This window comes from Aquarana catesbeiana, linkage group LG08 (assembly GCF_042186555.1).
Source record: "Aquarana catesbeiana isolate 2022-GZ linkage group LG08, ASM4218655v1, whole genome shotgun sequence".
NCBI classification, from domain to species: domain Eukaryota; kingdom Metazoa; phylum Chordata; class Amphibia; order Anura; family Ranidae; genus Aquarana; species Aquarana catesbeiana.
In genome coordinates this window covers 177,740,278-177,757,164 of record NC_133331.1, presented here as the reverse complement: position 1 = coordinate 177,757,164, position 16,887 = coordinate 177,740,278, and the positions used below count along the sequence as shown (strand labels likewise).

At 45.4% G+C, this 16,887-nt stretch overlaps 1 protein-coding gene across 3 annotated transcripts in view; it reads right to left on the bottom strand.

The window, feature by feature from the left end:
• CCSER2 (coiled-coil serine rich protein 2) overlaps positions 1 to 14,692 on the bottom strand; it is a 213,732-nt gene extending 199,040 nt beyond the window's left edge. For 2 of the 3 annotated variants that reach the window (XM_073596718.1, XM_073596719.1), the window contains exon 1: positions 14,439 to 14,692. The gene's annotated coding sequence lies outside the window, so the exon portion shown is untranslated. The remainder of the gene's footprint in view (positions 1 to 14,438) is intronic. The other variant, XM_073596716.1, reaches the window with a different exon arrangement.
• Between the last annotated feature and the right edge of the window lie 2,195 nt (positions 14,693 to 16,887).

The window sequence follows — 16,887 nt, the reverse complement described above, 5'->3', positions numbered from 1 at the left end:
TGCCCCAACCGAAAGCCACTTTCCCTGGGGGGGGGGGGGGGGGGAATGGGGGCTCGCTCCCAAGACCTGCTGCTGTGTCCATTGACAAAGAGAGCAGGACTTGGCCCTGCCCCCGCTGCCATGTCACAGGATTTAATTGACAGCAGAAGGAGCCGATGGCTCCTGCTGCTATAAATCTGTCCAATAAGGGGAGAGAGAGAGCGTCTGGAGCCGCACAACACTGGAACAGATCGGGCTCAAGTAAGAAAAAAGGGGGGCGTCTGGGAGGTAGCTGCAGCACAGAAAGTTTTTCACCTTAATACATAGAATGCATTAAGTTGAAAAACCTTACCCAACATTTCATATTCCTGATATGTGCCTGCTGTACTACAGTATGTACTTGTATTAGAAAGTATTCTGTTGTCTTTGTATTTCTTCCTTATGTGAAATCCCTGGTGTTCCTGCCAGTCCCTTTGCTTTCCTATTAAAAACTGACCACACTAAGCAGGAGAACACACAGTGGTCAGTTCTCTAACTGTGCTGAGAAAGTGTGTTCTCTTCTAACAATCAGACTTGTCCTGACACAACACAACCCCAGCCCCCCCCCCCCCCCCCCTCCTGCACAGCCTATCACTGGAAGCTCAGTGTGCTGCTGCTTCTCCCTCCAGCAATATGCAGCTTTATGAAAAAAAAAAAAAAAAAAAAAAGTATTTATATTATTTCTATATAAAAATGTTTTACCTTTCATTTCCATTTTAAACTGAATGGATTGTTTTACAAGGTGATTTTTTACAATCATTTTAGAACCACTTTAAAGCAAAAGCACAGTAATGAGCTACTATGCATTGTGGTGTACTGGGTTGCAAAAAAAAAAAAAAAAAGTCAGATCTAATGCTAAAAGAAAAGTCAGATATGCCAAGGCTCATTGGCAAACCATTAAAAAAAAAAATGAATGGGCTGCCTTAAAAAGTAACTCCACTTATGCTGAGAAAAACATCAATCCTCTCTGAATGATCAATGTACATTGCAGGGATTATAACAAACTTTGTTGCAGACTCCTACCAGGTTCTGCTGTTAAGGATTAGCGGTTTGTGTGACCATTTCTTGTGCAGGACTGATTCTGAATGGGAGTGACCAATTCATTACAAGCAGCTGATGCACTTTCAGCGCTCTGATGAAAAAGATTGCTGTGTCGGGATCCCTTTAGAAGTGATTAACATTTAGGTTTTAGGAATCCTCTGCAACAAAAATGTAATTTTGATGAGATACTTCCCGACTTGCATCTCAGTGCAGAATTATTCACATGAGCAGGATATATGACATTTCTGGAGGCGTTCTATACACCAACGGTGTACAGAAGGTTTGTAGGTTGCCATATTGTATTCAATTTATAGAAAATGGCAACAGCTGCAGGTTGAAAAGGAAAGATCATTTTTTAACCACTTGCCGACCGCCTAACGCACATATACGGCGGCAGAATGGCACGGGCAGGCAGAATCACGTACCCATATGTGATCTGCCTCCCGCGGGCGGGGGATCCGATCGGACCCCCCCGGTGCCAGCGGCGGTCGGCATTTGACTGGGAGCGTCGGGAGGCGAGGGGGAGACCATCCGATCGTGGCCCCCCCCTCGCGATCGCTCCCAGCCAATCGGAATCCTCCCCTGCCTGTGTGTAGTTTCACACAGGCAGAGGATGTGATGTCATCTCTCCTCGGCTTGGCAGTTTCCGTCCCAGCGCCGAGGAGAGAAGACATGTGAGTGCACAACACACACACACACACACACACACACACACACACACACACACACACACACACACAGTAGAACATGCCAGGCATACTTTACACCCCCGATCCCCCCCCCAATCACCCCCCCCCCCCCTGTCACAAACTGACAGCAAGCAGTATTTTTTTTTTTTTTTCTGATTACTGCATGGTGTCAGTTTGTGACAGTTACAGTGTTAGGGCAGTGAGTATTACCCCCCTTCAGGTCTAGGATACCCCCCAACCCCCCCTAATAAAGTTTTAACCCCTTGATCACCCCCTGTCACCAGTGTCACTAAGCGATCATTTTTCTGATCGCTGTATTAGTGTCGCTGGTGACGCTAGTTAGGGAGGTAAATATTTAGGTTCGCCGTCAGCGTTTTATAGCGACAGGGACCCCCATATACTATCTAATAAATGTTTTAACCCCTTGATTGCCCCCCTAGTTAACCCTTTCACCACTGATCACCGTATAACCGTTACGGGTGACGCTGGTTAGTTCGTTTATTTTTTATAGTGTCAGGGCACCCGCCGTTTATTACCGAATAAAGGTTTAGCCCCCTGATCGCCCGGCGGTGATATGCGTCGCCCCAGGCAGCGTCAGATTAGCGCCAGTACCGCTAACACCCACGCACGCAGCGTACACCTCCCTTAGTGGTATAGTATCTGAACGGATCAATATCTGATCCGATCAGATCTATACTGGCGTCCCCAGCAGTTTAGGGTTCCCAAACACGCAGTGTTAGTGGGATCAGCCCAGATACCTGCTAGCACCTGCGTTTTGCCCCTCCGCCCGGCCCAGCCCACCCAAGTGCAGTATCGATCGATCACTGTCACTTACAAAACACTAAACGCATAACTGCAGCGTTCGCAGAGTCAGGCCTGATCCCTGCGATCGCTAACAGTTTTTTTGGTAGCGTTTTGGTGAACTGGCAAGCACCAGCGGCCTAGTACACCCCGGTCGTAGTCAAACCAGCACTGCAGTAACACTTGGTGATGTGGCGAGTCCCATAAGTGCAGTTCAAGCTGGTGAGGTGGCAAGCACAAGTAGTGTCCCGCTGCCACCAAAAAGACAAACACAGGCCCGTTGTGCCCATAGTGCCCTTCCTGCTGCATTCGCCAATCCTAATTGGGAACCCACCGCTTCTGCAGCGCCCGTACTTCCCCCATTCACATCCCCAACCAAATGCAGTTGGCTGCATGAGAGGCATTTTCTTTATGTCCTCCCGTGTACCCCTACCCAGCGAACCCCCCCAAAAAAGATGTCGTGTCTGCAGCAAGTGCGGATATAGGCGTGACACCCACTATTATTGTCCCTCCTGTCCTGACAATCCTGGCCTTTGCATTGGTGAATGTTTTGAACGCTACCATTCACTAGTTGAGTATTAGCGTAGGGTACAGCATTGCACAGACTAGGCACACTTTCACAGGGTCTCCCAAGATGCCATCGCATTTTGAGAGACCCGAACCTGGAACCGGTTACAGTTATAAAAGTTAGTTACAAAAAAAAGTGTAAAAAAAAAAAAAAAAAAAAAAAAAAAAAAAAACACATACAAAAATATAAAATAAAAAAAAAAAATAGTTGTCGTTTTATTCTCTCTCTCTCTATTGTTGTGCTCTTTTTTACTGTATTCTATTCTGCAATGTTTTATTGTTGTTATGTTTTATCATGTTTGCTTTTCAGATATGCAATTTTTTATACCTTACCGTTTACTGTGCTTTATTGTTAACCATTTTTTTGTCTTCAGGTACGCCATTCACGACTTTGAGTGGTTATACCAGAATGATGCCTGCAGGTTTAGGTATCATCTTGGTATCATTCTTTTCAGCCAGCGATCGGCTTTCATGTAAAAGCAATCCTAGCAGCTAATTAGCCTCTAGACTGCTTTTACAAGCAGTGGGAGGGAATGCCCCCCCCCCCCCAACGTCTTCCGTGTTTTTCTCTGGCTCTCCTGTCTCAACAGGGAACCTGAGAATGCAGCCGGTGATTCAGCCAGCTGACCATAGAGCTGATCAGAGACCAGAGTGGCTCCAAACATCTCTATGGCCTAAGGCTCGATTCACACCTATGCATGTTGCTTTTGAGCGTTTTTGGAGGTTTTTTTTCATGCTTGCCACGTTTTTGAGCCGCGTTTTTGCGGCGTTTTTGCCGCGTTTTTTTTTTTTTTTTTTTTTTTTTCATTTTTTTTTACAGTCTTAAAAAAAAATTACAAAAAAAAAAAAAAAATAAAAAAAAAAAAAAAAAAAAAAAAAAAAAACGGCAAAAACGCACCAAAAACGCTGCAAAAACGCTGCAAAAACACAGCACTTGCGTTTTTGATGCTTGTCCATTGAAAACCATTACATGCAAAACGCTGCTTTTTGCATGAAAAAAAGTCCCCGACCCTTTCCAAAAACGCTGAGATACAAAAAAGCATTGATGTGAACATGTTCCATAGGAACCCATGTTAAAAAATTCCCGTGCATTTCTGCAAAATGCATCAAAAAACGCGCTAGTGTGAATGGGGCCTAAGAAACCGGAAGCTACGAGCATTTTATGACTTAGATTTCGCCGGATGTAAACCGCGCCATTGGGAAATTGGGAAAGCATTTTATCACACCGATCTTGGTGTGGTCAGATGCTTTGAGGGCAGAGGAGAAATCTAGGGTCTAATAGACCCCAATTTTTGCAAAAAAGAGTACCTGTCACTACCTATTGCTATGATAGGGGATATTTACATTCCCTGAGATAACAATAAAAATGAATAAAAAAAAAAAAAAAAAAAAAAAAAAAAAAAACTGAAAGGAACAGTTTAAAAATAAGATAAAAAAAAAATAATAATAAAGAAAAAAAAAAAAAAAAAAAAGCACCCCTGTCCCCCCTGCTCTCGCGCTAAGGCGAACGCAAGCGTCGGTCTGGCGTCAAATGTAAACAGCAATTGCACCATGCATGTGAGGCATCACCGCAAACGTCAGATCAAGGGCAGTAATTTTAGCAGTAGACCTCCTCTGTAAATCTAAAGTGGTAACCTGTAAAGGCTTTTAAAGGCTTTTAAAAATGTATTTCGTTTGTCGCCACTGCACGTTTGTGCGCAATTTTAAAGCATGTCATGTTTGGTATCCATGTACTCGGTCTAAGATCATCTTTTTTATTTCATCAAACATTTGGGCAATATAGTGTGTTTTAGTGCATTAAAATTTAAAAAAAGTGTGTTTTTTCCCCAAAAAATGCGTTTGAAAAATCGCTGCGCAAATACTGTGTGAAAAAAAAAATGAAACACCCACCATTTTAATCTGTAGGGCATTTGCTTTAAAAAAATATATAATGTTTGGGGGTTCAAAGTAATTTTCTTGCAAAAAAAAAATTATTTTTTTATGTAATCAAAAAGTGTCAGAAAGGGCTTTGTCTTCAAGTGGTTAGAAGAGTGAGTGATGTGTGACATAAGCTTCTAGATGTTGTGCATAAAATGCCAGGACAGTTCAAATGACCCCATTTTGGAAAGTAGACACCCCAAGCTATTTGCTGAGAGGCATGTCGAGTCCATGGAATATTTTATATTGTGACACAAGTTGCGGGAAAGAGACAATTTTTTATTTTTTTAATTTTTTTTTGCGCAAAGTTGTCACTAAATGATATATTGCTCAAACATGCCATGGGAATATATGAAATTACACCCAAAATACATTCTGTTGCTTCTCTTGAGTACGGGGATACCACATGTGTGAGACTTTTTGGGAGCCTAGCCGCGTACGGGACCCCGAAAACCAAGCACCGCCTTCAGGCTTTCTAAGGCCGTAAATTTTTGATTTCACTCTTCACTGCCTATCACAGTTTCGGAGGCCATGGAATGCCCAGGTGGCAAAAAACCCCCCCAAATGACCCCATTTTGGAAAGTAGACACCCCCAGCTATTTGATGAGAGGTATAGTGAGTATTTTGCAGACCTCACTTTTTGTCACAAAGTTTTGAAAATTGAAAAAAGAAAAAAAAAAAATTTTTTTTCTCGTCTTTCTTTATTTTCAAAAACAAATGAGAGCTGCAAAATACTCACCATGCCTCTCAGCAAATAGCTTGGGGTGTCTACTTTCCAAAATGGGGTCATTTGGGGGGGGTTTGTGCCACCTGTGCATTCCATGGCCTCCGAAACTGTGATAGGTAGTGAGGAGTAAAATCAAAAATGTACGCCCTTAGAAATCCTGAAGGCAGTGATTGGTTTTCGGGGCCCCGTACGCGGCTAGGCTCCCAAAAAGTCCCACACATGTGGTATCCCCGTACTCAGGAGAAGCAGCTAAATGTATTTTGGGGTGCAATTCCACATATGCCCATGGCCTGTGTGAGCAATATATCATTTAGTGACAACTTTGTGCAAAAAAAAAAAAAAAATTTGTCACTTTCCCGCAACTTGTGTCAAAATATAAAACATTCCATGGACTCAACATGCCTCAAAGCAAATAGCTTGGGGTGTCTACTTTCCAAAATGGGGTCATTTGGGGGGGTTTTATGCCATCTGGGCATTTTATGGCCTTCAAAACTGTGATAGGTAGTGAGGAGTAAAATCAAAAATGTACGCCCTTAGAAATCCTGAAGGCAGTGATTGGTTTTCGGGGCCCCGTACGCGGCTAGGCTCCCAAAAAGTCCCACACATGTGGTATCCCCATACTCAGGAGAAGCAGCTAAATGTATTTTGGGGTGCAATTCCACATATGCCCATGGCCTGTGTGAGCAATATATCATTTAGTGACAACTTTTTGTAATTTTTTTTTTTTTTTTGTCATTATTCAATCACTTGGGACAAAAAAAAAATGAATATTCAATGGGCTCAACATGCCTCTCAGCAAATTCCTTGGGGTGTCTACTTTCCAAAATGGGGTCATTTGTGGGGGTTTTGTACTGCCCTGCCATTTTAGCACCTCAAGAAACGACATAGGCAGTCATAAATTAAAGGCTGTGTAAATTCCAGAAAATGTACCCTAGTTTGTAGGCGCTATAACTTTTGAGCAAACCAATAAATATACACTTATTGACATTTTTTCTACCAAAGACATGTGGCCGAATACATTTTGGCCTAAATGTATGACTAAAATTGAGTTTATTGGATTTTTTTTCCGTGTATAGCGCAAAAAATAAAAATGGCAGAGGTGATCAAATACCATCAAAAGAAAGCTCTATTTGTGGGAAGAAAAGGACGCAAATTTCGTTTGGGTACAGCATTGCATGACCGCGCAATTAGCAGTTAAAGCAACGCAGTGCCGAATTGTAAAAAGTGCTCTGGTCAGGAAGGGGGTAAAACCTTCCGGGGCTGAAGTGGTTAATAAGGCTACTTTCACACTGGGGTGAGGGGGTGTTAGCGCTGTTTACCGATGTTATAGCGGCGCTTTTTGGCTGCTAGCGGGGCGCTTTTAACCCCCATTAGCAGCCAAATAAAGGGGTAAAAGCACCCGCAAAGCACCGCTGCCAAAGCGCTGCCCATTTATTTCAATAGCAGGGGCGGTTTAGAAGCCGTGTGTACACAGCTCCAGCACCGCCCCAAAGATGCGGCTTGCCGGACTTTTTTTTCGGTCCTGCAAACGCACCGCCCCAATGTGACAGCACTCTGGCTTTCACACTGGGGAGGTATGAGAGGCGCTTTTCAGGCACTATTTTTAGTGCAAAAATGCCTGTGAACGGGGTCTAACGGTACATTACAATATGGCTTCTGTAGTAATTGTATATGCGGTTTTATTTTTTATTTTTTATTTGCTGTATTTTTCTCCACAAAAGTAGTTACCTTTTAAGTGTAAAGCTGGACTAAATAAAATATTTCTGCAACTGAACCACGTAGTTTTACCTTTCTCCCAATATCCTGCTGATGAGGTATTGCACCAAGGTCGTACACAATATACAGTTAATGCTTCCTACTATTTACGACCCTTATCAGTAGAAGCTTTTTCTAGGTCGTGAACAAATATCTCCACTTACTGCCTGTAATGTATTTTAGCAGCAACTTACTCTACAGATGAAATTACTGTTGGTTAAATAAACTGCAGGGGGTCAGACACAATACAAAGCAAAAGAGAAGAGATATGAAAAAAGTAGGTTTCTATCTACAAAAAGTAAAAGGAGGCAGAGACACAAAACAGGAGAATAAGGTCCCACGGGGCCATCTAGCTGGAGTGTCCCACCCGATGTTGTAGTGTACCCAGGAGGGACAGGTGCAGCATTTAGCCCTGCTGCCTGCCAAAGTCTATAGCAGGTTGTGGCTGGACGGGGATGAATGTTCTACCAAGTGATAACCACATTTAAGGCTCTACATGCTCAGGGACGAATGCCCACAATGCAGGTCTTCTGTGTTCTGTACATATGTCCCTGGACACACAGGTCAAGAGAAAGCAATGTACAGAAAGTGGAGGTAAGCAGTGCATAGGTCAAGGGTAAGTAACACTAGAAAGTAACGTATTTGCCATTTACAATTTAGTACTTCAAGAGGAGCTTCAGGCACCCCCAGAAGAATTAAAGTGATTGTAAAGCTTTGTTTTTTTGTTTTTTTAAATAACAAACATGTTATACTTACCTCCTCTGTGCAAGGATTTTGCACAGAGCGGCCTCGATTCTCCTTTTCTGGGGTCCCCCGGCAGCGCTCCTGGCTACTCCTCTTCGAGTGCCCCCATGGAGAGCAATTGTGTGGGCGCGCCATCTGGCTCCCGTGTCACTGGATTTTATTGAAAGCAGCGGGAGCCAAATTGCTTCTGTTGCTATCAATCTATCCAATGAGGAACCTAAACAGCAGCTGTGCTCATTCCTGTCGCTGGAACTATTGAGCTCAGGTAAGAAAAAAGGAGGGGGGGGGGGGGGGCTGCAGTACAAAAGGTTTTTCACCTTAATACATTAAGTTGAAAAAACAGGAGGAGAGTTTACAACTCATTTAAAAGTCAGCAGCTACGAATACTGTCCTGTAACCTGTCCTGTTAAACCGCTGTATGGTCTTGGCCACAGTGCTGCAGCTCAGTTTCAGGGTCTTGACAATCTTCTTATAGCCCAGGCCATCTTTATGTAGAGCAACAATTCTTTTTTTCCAGATCCTCAGAGAGTTCTTTGCCATGAGGTGCCATGTTGAACTTTCAGTGACCAGTATGAGAGTGAGAGCAATAACACCAAATTTGACACACCTGCTCCCCATTCACACCTGAGACCTTGTAACACTAACGAGTCACATGACACCGAGGAGGGAAAATGGCCAATTGGGCCCAATTTGGACATTTTCACTTTTGTTGCCAGCGGTTTAGACATTAATGGCTGTGTGTTGAGTTATTTTGAGGAGACAACAAATTTACACTGTTATACAAGCTGTACACTCACTACTTTACATTGTAGCAAAGTGTAATTTCTTCAGTGTTGTCACACGTCAAGGGGTGTACTTAGTTTTGTGACATACTGTATGTATGCTGAATTCTTCTTTACAGGGCTAGATAGGTTAGTGTCAGATCGTGGATGTCTGTAGATGTAAAAGCGTTAGGCTAGACTTCCACTTTAAAAGGTAATGACACGATTATACAATGCAGCCTGATGTTCTACAACATCTCAATGACTGGCTCCAAATCCTATCAAGGTATCAGCATCACAGGTCCAAAGTTTCTGCTCACAAAGCACAAAGAATTTAGATAATATTTCAACCCAAGAGGGGATGACCAGACAGACACTAAGCAGTGATTAATCACACTGGGACAACAGGATATTACACACACATCTGTGAACAATCAACTGCTGCCATGCGGGAGACATGGTATCAAAGTGCATCCCTATCAGCTACACTATATTGAATAAATATTCATGTTACACTCTAGACTTCCTCAAGCTATGCAATACGGAGGAACGCTGGAAATAACTTTCAGGTCTCAGGGAAACCCTGCTAATTACTATTTCTACAGCTCATGGTGTATTAGTGTGAACAGTACCTTGAGGTGGAGGAATAAATAGAATAAGGATTGTGGAGTAGTTAACCACTTGAGCTCCGGGAGGTTTTTTTGCCCCCTTCATAACCAGGCCATTTTTTGCTATTCAGCAGTGCGCTACTTTAATTGCCAACAACCCTGTACCCAAATGACATTTATCTCACTTTTTCACACAAATAGAGCTTTCTTTTGGTGATATTTGATCACAACTGGGTTTTTTATTTGTTGTGATTTAAATGAAAAAAGACCAACATTTTTTAAAAAAAACAACGTTTCTTACTTTCGGTTATAAAAAAATATCGAATAAACTCAAATTAAGGTCAAAATGTATTCTGCTTCATGTCTTTGGTGTAAAAAAAAAAAAAAATAAAAAAAAATTGGTTTGTGTGAAAGTTATAGGTTCTACAAACTATGGTGTATATACATTTGAAAATTGATGACTCTTGATGTACTGCAGGCCTATCTCATATCTTGAGGTCCAACAATGCTAAGACAGTACAAAAAAACCCCTAAATTACACCTGTTTGGAAAATAGACAATTTTTTTGTGATCTGTGATTGGCTAAGCTAATCACATGGTAGAGGTAGCCAGGTACCATGTGACTGCTTTGGGCAATCACAGATCACAACAGTAAGCAAGCATATGATACCTGGTTACTGAGTACCAGTATCTAATCTTCTGTGTCTGGTGACACAGCGGTCACAAGAGGGGCGCGCAGCGTGCTCCTTTAGGCTCTATTTACACTAATGCATTTTTGATGCATTTTGCAGAAATGCAGGGACATTTTTTTAACATGGTTCCTATAGAACATGTTCACATCAATGCATTTTTGTGCCTCTGCCTTTTTGGAAAGGGTCGGGGACTTTTTTCCCCGCAAAATGCAGCATTTTGCATGTAATAGACTTCAATGGACCCGCATCCAAAACGCAAGTACCGCGTTTTTACCGCGATTTGCGTGGTTTCTTTTTTTTTACATTGTATATAGCTGGTTGCTAAGGAGGGGCCGGGAAACCGTCTATCGCGTCCTTAACAACCGATGTGTCATCAGCTGTCAGCGGGCTTCCCATTGAATGTAAACACAGAGAATTGCCAGCTAAAAAAAAAAAAAAAAAAAAAAACCAGCATGCCCCCCCAGGTTGATACCAGGCCCTTTTTTTCATTATGGCGTGGGGTCCCCCCCAAAAGCCATACCCTTGTCCGAGCAAGCGCACCCCCCCCCCGAACCATATCAGGCTGCATGCCCTCAATATGGGGGATGGGTGCTTTGGGGCGGGGGGGCTTGCTCGTCGCTCGTCCCCTAAAGCACCCAGAGCACCTTGTCCCCATGTTGAGGGGGACAAGGGCCTCTTCCCGACAACCCTTGCCCAGTGGTTGTCGGGGTCTGCGGGCAGGGGGGTTATCAGGATCTGGAAGTCCCCTTTAACAAGGTGGCCCCCAGATCCCGCCCCCCCCCCATGTGAATGAGTATCGGGTACACTGTATCCCTACCCATTCACCAAAAAAAAAAAAAATTGTGTAGTGTGAAAAAAATACAGTAGGCAGTTTTTGACAAGTCTTATTAACAACATCTTCTTCTTCCCCTCTTCTTCCTCCATCTGTACCTGATACTCATTCACATTGGGAGGGGGGGGGGGGCACGGATCTGGGGGCCCTTTTGGGGGCAAAGTGCTTTGGGGTGGGGGGCATTGGGGTGGGGGGCATAGAGCCCCCCTGCCCCAAAGCACCCAACCCCCTCATCTATGTTGAGGGCACGCGGTCTGGTATGGTTCAGGAGGGGGGCGCTCGCTCACTCCGGATCTATACTAGACCCAAGGGCCTGGTATGGACCCGGGGGGTCCAAATCACAGCAAAATCGTGGTAAAAACGCATGTCCAAAAATGCAGCAAGCACCTCAAAAAGCACTGCAGAAAAAATCAAAAGCAACATGCATAAATGTGAATCGAGCCTAACCGCAGGATGCTCATTCATGTATACATACATGACTGAGCCTGCATGTGCTGCAGTATAAATCGGCAGGTGGCAAATGGTTAACATATTTGACATGCAGTACTGCTCTGCAAAACAAAACAATTTTTAGTAAAAATAATGAAACAAATAGTATTCCTTTACTTTCATGGTCAATGGAGAAATCGTCCCTTATTATAACAGATGGACCTGAATGGATAGTCCATGTGAAAGGGCCCTTACATTGGTGGCCAATGGGAAGAATGCTCCTTCTGTTGGCGCTCAATCAGAAGGAAACTGGGAGGACAGAGGGAAGAGGGCTCCCTACCCCGGGGCTCGGCGGGAAGAGGGCTCCCTACTAGGGCTGAAACAACTAATCGACAACCAATCGATTACTATTTTCATAATCGATTAATCGGCCAGCCGATTAGTTGGCCTGCATACAGAATGCATTATTTGTTTACATATCAGGAAATACAGTGCAGCACACATACAGCTCTGTACACCGTCCATACATGTCAGTAAGTGCCTGAGAATTTGTGAATGTGTAAGGAGCAATGCCCCATGGGACATGTAGTCCTGAGCAGGAAGTGAGTGGTTCTAAAGGCAGAAGTTTTCTTTACCTTGCTGTTGGGGCACTCTATACTGTACAGCAAAAAGCAGTGTAGAAATAGATCAAAAGTAGGGATGAGCTCCGGCGTGTTCGCATGGCGCACGTGCCGAGCCCGCCAGGAAGTCGGCACGGGGCAGCGCTAATCACAAGCAGTGAGACATTTCCCGATGTGCGGCTGCAGAGATCGGGAAATGTCTCCCTGCCTGTGATTAGCGCTGCGCCGTGCCGACTTCCTGGCGGGCTCGGCACGTGCGCCATGCGAACACGCCGGAGCTCATCCTTAATCAAAAGCAAACTGCATAGGTGTGTACCGAGTCTTAGGGCTCTTTCACACGGGGCGGATCAGTGATGATCCACCCCGTGAACACCCGCTTCGTGAACACCCGATCGCTCCGCCCACCCCCGCTGAGCAGGAAGATGACAAGTCCATCGCTGCACACTGTGCAGCGACGGACCTGTCAGAGCGCCGCTCTCCCCTATGGGGGATCGGGTGATGACGGACCTTAGTGTCCGTCGTCACCCGATCCGAAAACGGATGGAAAAGTAGGATTTTCCTCCGTTACACTTTTCGGATCGGAGCGGGTCGGATGTCAGCAGACATGTCACCGCTGACATCCGACGCTCCATAGGGATACATGTATGTCCATTTTTCATCCGAAAACAGAAGGATGAAAAACGGACATACGGATCCCTCGTGTGAAAGAGGCCTTATGCTGGCCACATGGATACATTTTCAGACGAGATTATTTATATGAAAAATCTTTGTACATTCGCTGAATGAAAGACTTGCTTTTAACATTCTGTTTTAAAATGAATGTAATTTCTGAACGAAAACCACATACACTGTCTGTCTGAAAATTCCTTTGACCAAGCAGTTTTCTATTATTTTTACATTTTCCTGTCACTGTGGTTGAAAACGAATGTGGATTTGACCCCACTAACAATTCGAAAATCGAACTAACGTTCTTAAAAATGATTTTTTTTTTTTTTTTTAAGGAAGACATTGTTTTTGTATGGCCAGCATATAATACATTACAGTTCTCTTTGAAAATCTGCAAGATCTGCAGATCTGAGTCTGATGATATTTACCAGATTCAACTTCTAATAGTACATACAGTACATATCTCCTCTAATAGTATATACAGTATATCTCTTCTGTTATTCTCAGAGTGGATTATATATTTTGCTCTCTAACCATACAGTTGGTTATTTATATTTACCGCTGCATAGAGATATTTAAGAATAAATTGCCTTTTTTTAAACTTTGCATATTAACTAAATTATACACCACACTTTTAAGGTTATTAACCAATTAATCGAAACAATCGGCCAACTAATTGATTATGCTCGGCAGGAAGAGGGGGTCCCGACGCCGGAGCTCGGCGGGAAGAGGGGGTCCCGACGCCGGAGCTCGGCGGGAAGAGGGGGTCCCGACGCCGGGGCTCGGCGGGAAGAGGGGGTCCCGACGCCGGGGCTCGGCGGGAAGAGGGGGTCCCGACGCCGGGGCTCGGCGGGAAGAGGGGGTCCCGACGCCGGGGCTCGGCGGGAAGAGGGGGTCCCGACGCCGGGGCTCGGCGGGAAGAGGGGGTCCCGACGCCGGGGCTCGGCGGGAAGAGGGGGTCCCGACGCCGGGGCTCGGCGGGAAGAGGGGGTCCCGACGCCGGGGCTCGGCGGGAAGAGGGGGTCCCGACGCCGGGGCTCGGCGGGAAGAGGGGGTCCCGACGCCGGGGCTCGGCGGGAAGAGGGGGTCCCGACGCCGGAGCTCGGCGGGAAGAGGGGGTCCCGACGCCGGAGCTCGGCAGGAAGAGGGGGTCCCGACGCCGGGGCTCGGCGGGAAGAGGGGGTCCCTACGCCGGAGGTCGGCGGGAAGAGGGGGTCCCTACGCCGGAGGTCGGCGGGAAGAGGGGGTCCCGACACCGGGGCTCGGCGGGAAGAGGGGGTCCCGACGCCGGGGCTCGGCGGGAAGAGGGGGTCCCTATCCTAGGGCAGGACTGCGTGAGTGATGGAGGAAGCAGTGATAAGATGTGGAGAAGCCCAGGGATCCCCCATCACCATGGTACACCCAGATGTGAAATCCATGCTCCTCTCTATATAGAAATGACATGATAAGACGATGGCAGACACACACAGTGCTCTGTCCTGACTTGTGGCCGAAGGTGAGCTCCAGCCTATCACCCCCTCCTGATCAGGCCCCGCCCCTCTCCCCTCCAGCTGACGCATCCCATTACCCACCTCTGCTGGAACGTCTGTACCCGGCTGCTTCTCTTCCTGTGCCTCATTCACATCCTTCCTCCATTACAGGACACAGCGAAAACACAGCAGCTGACACACGGCCATTATACGCCACATCAGGTCCCGGGCGTGTGTATCTCTAAGACTCTGGACGTGCCCTCTCTACGGACACCGGGCACCAAGGATGCTCGTCCTCAGTGCGCGGTCATGAGCGCGTGATGTTAGAGCGCCGAGTACGCATGCGCGAACCATTGCCTTTGCAAAGCGCAAGGACGTGACATGACGTCAGCGGTCGGATGGTGTGTGCAGGGAGCAGGCGGGGTACTCTATGGCTGTATATTAGTCATTATTTACCTGCTGGAGACTGACTACATTACATGTGAGCTCAGTCACTGCAAATGTGCAGCAAGCATGGCTGAGCGATATTTAGAGATCTCTTCACACAACTGAAGGCAACACTTGGGTAAGGAAGGGTTATAACCCCTGTCAAGTTTTTGTTGCCATATATTTCCTATTGGATACAGGAAGTGAGAGGAAATCTACGTGATTGTCACCAGAACTAGAATCCCCATTGGAAGATTTCTCCTCTTCTTGTTTTAATGACAATCACAAATTTGGGATTTTTCTTCACTTTTCACTTTCGATGATAACATGACAAATAGAGCTGGTGAATCTTCCCAAGGGGGCACAGGCTGCAGAAATAAAGCCCTGACAGGGGTTCTAATCCATCTCCACTCTAAAAATAAAAAATCACTTGATTCTCCAATCAACACAGTATTGATGCAGAAATCCCACCTGCCGGGCCATTGTCTTCTCCCGGAGGGGGCGGGGGAAGCCATTAGTAATAATCGCAGGTAAAACCCAGCATGCTGGTTGTACTGATCAATCGATCAACTTGGTACAGTGAGGGAAAAAGTATTTGATCTCCTGCTGATTTTGTACATTTGTCCACTGACAAAGAATTGATCAGTCTATAATTTTAATGGTAGGTTTATTTTAACAGTGAGAGACAGAATAACAACAAAAATATCCAGAAAAACGCATTTCAAAAAAGTTACACAGTGGAACCTTGGTTAACGAGTATCACGGTTAACGAGCGTTTTGAAAGATGAGCAACTTTTTTTTTTTTAATTCTGACTTGGTTTGCAAGTGTCGTCTTGCAAAACAAGCAGATTTCAAGCTAATGGGGTGTGCAGTACCGCATTTGGCAAGAGGTCCGGGGGCACCGGTGACACTCGGAACAGTTTTGAGCCGTTCCGAAATACTCAGAATCACTCAGAAATACTCAGTTCCCGAGTGTTTCCAAGCCTTTCCGAGTTCAGCCGAGCTGTCCCCGAGTATTTCCGAGGCTCTCCTGCGCCCCCCCCCCCACCTCTGGCCACATGCGGTATTGCATGCAATAGAAGTCAATGCGGAACAAATTATCTTCGTTTCCATTGACTTCTATGGGGAAACTCGCTTTGATATGCAAGTTCTTTGGATTACAAGCATTCTCCTGGAACGGATTATGCTCGTTATCCAAGGTTCCACTGTAAATTGATTTGCATTTTAGTGAGTGAAATAAGTATTTGATCCTCTATCAATCCACAAGATTTCTGGCTCCCAGGTGTCTTCTATACAGGTAACAAGCTGAGAATAGGAGTGCTCCTAATCTCAGCTTGTTACCTGTATAAAAGACACCTTGTCCACAGAAGCAATCAATCAGATTCCAATCTCTCCACCAAGAACTGTCCAAGGATGTCAGGGACAAGATTGTAGACCTACACAAGGCTGGAATGGGCTACAAGACCATCGCCAAGAAGCTTGGTGAGAGGGTGACAACAGTTGGTGCGATTATTCACAAATGGAAGAAACACAAAATAACTGTGATACTTCCTCGGTCTGGGGCTCCATGCAAGATCTCACCTCATGGAGTTTCAATGATCGTGAGAATGGTGAGGAATCAGCCCAGAACTACACGGAAAATCTTGTCAATGATCTCAAGGCAACTGGTACCATATTCACCAAAAAAACAATTGGTAACACACTACGCCATGAAGGACTGCAGCACCCGCAAGGCCCCCTTGCTCAAGAAAGCACATGTACAGGCCCATCTGAAGTTTGCTAATGAACATCTGAATGATTCAGAGGAGAACTGAATGAAAGTGTTGTGGTCAGATGAGACCAAAATCAAGCTCTTTGGCAACAACTCAACTCGCCGTGTTTGGAGGAGGAAAAGGAATGCTGCCTATGAATCCCAAGAACACCACCCCCAGCATCAAACATGGAGGCGGAAACATTATGCTTTGGGGTGTTTTTTCTGCTAAGAAGGGGACAAGACAACTTCACTGCATGAAAGGGATGATAGACGGGGCCATGTACCGTCAAATCTTGGGTGAAAACCTCCTTCCCTCAGCCAGGGCATTGAAAATGGGTCATGGATGAGTATTCCAGCATGACAATGACCCAA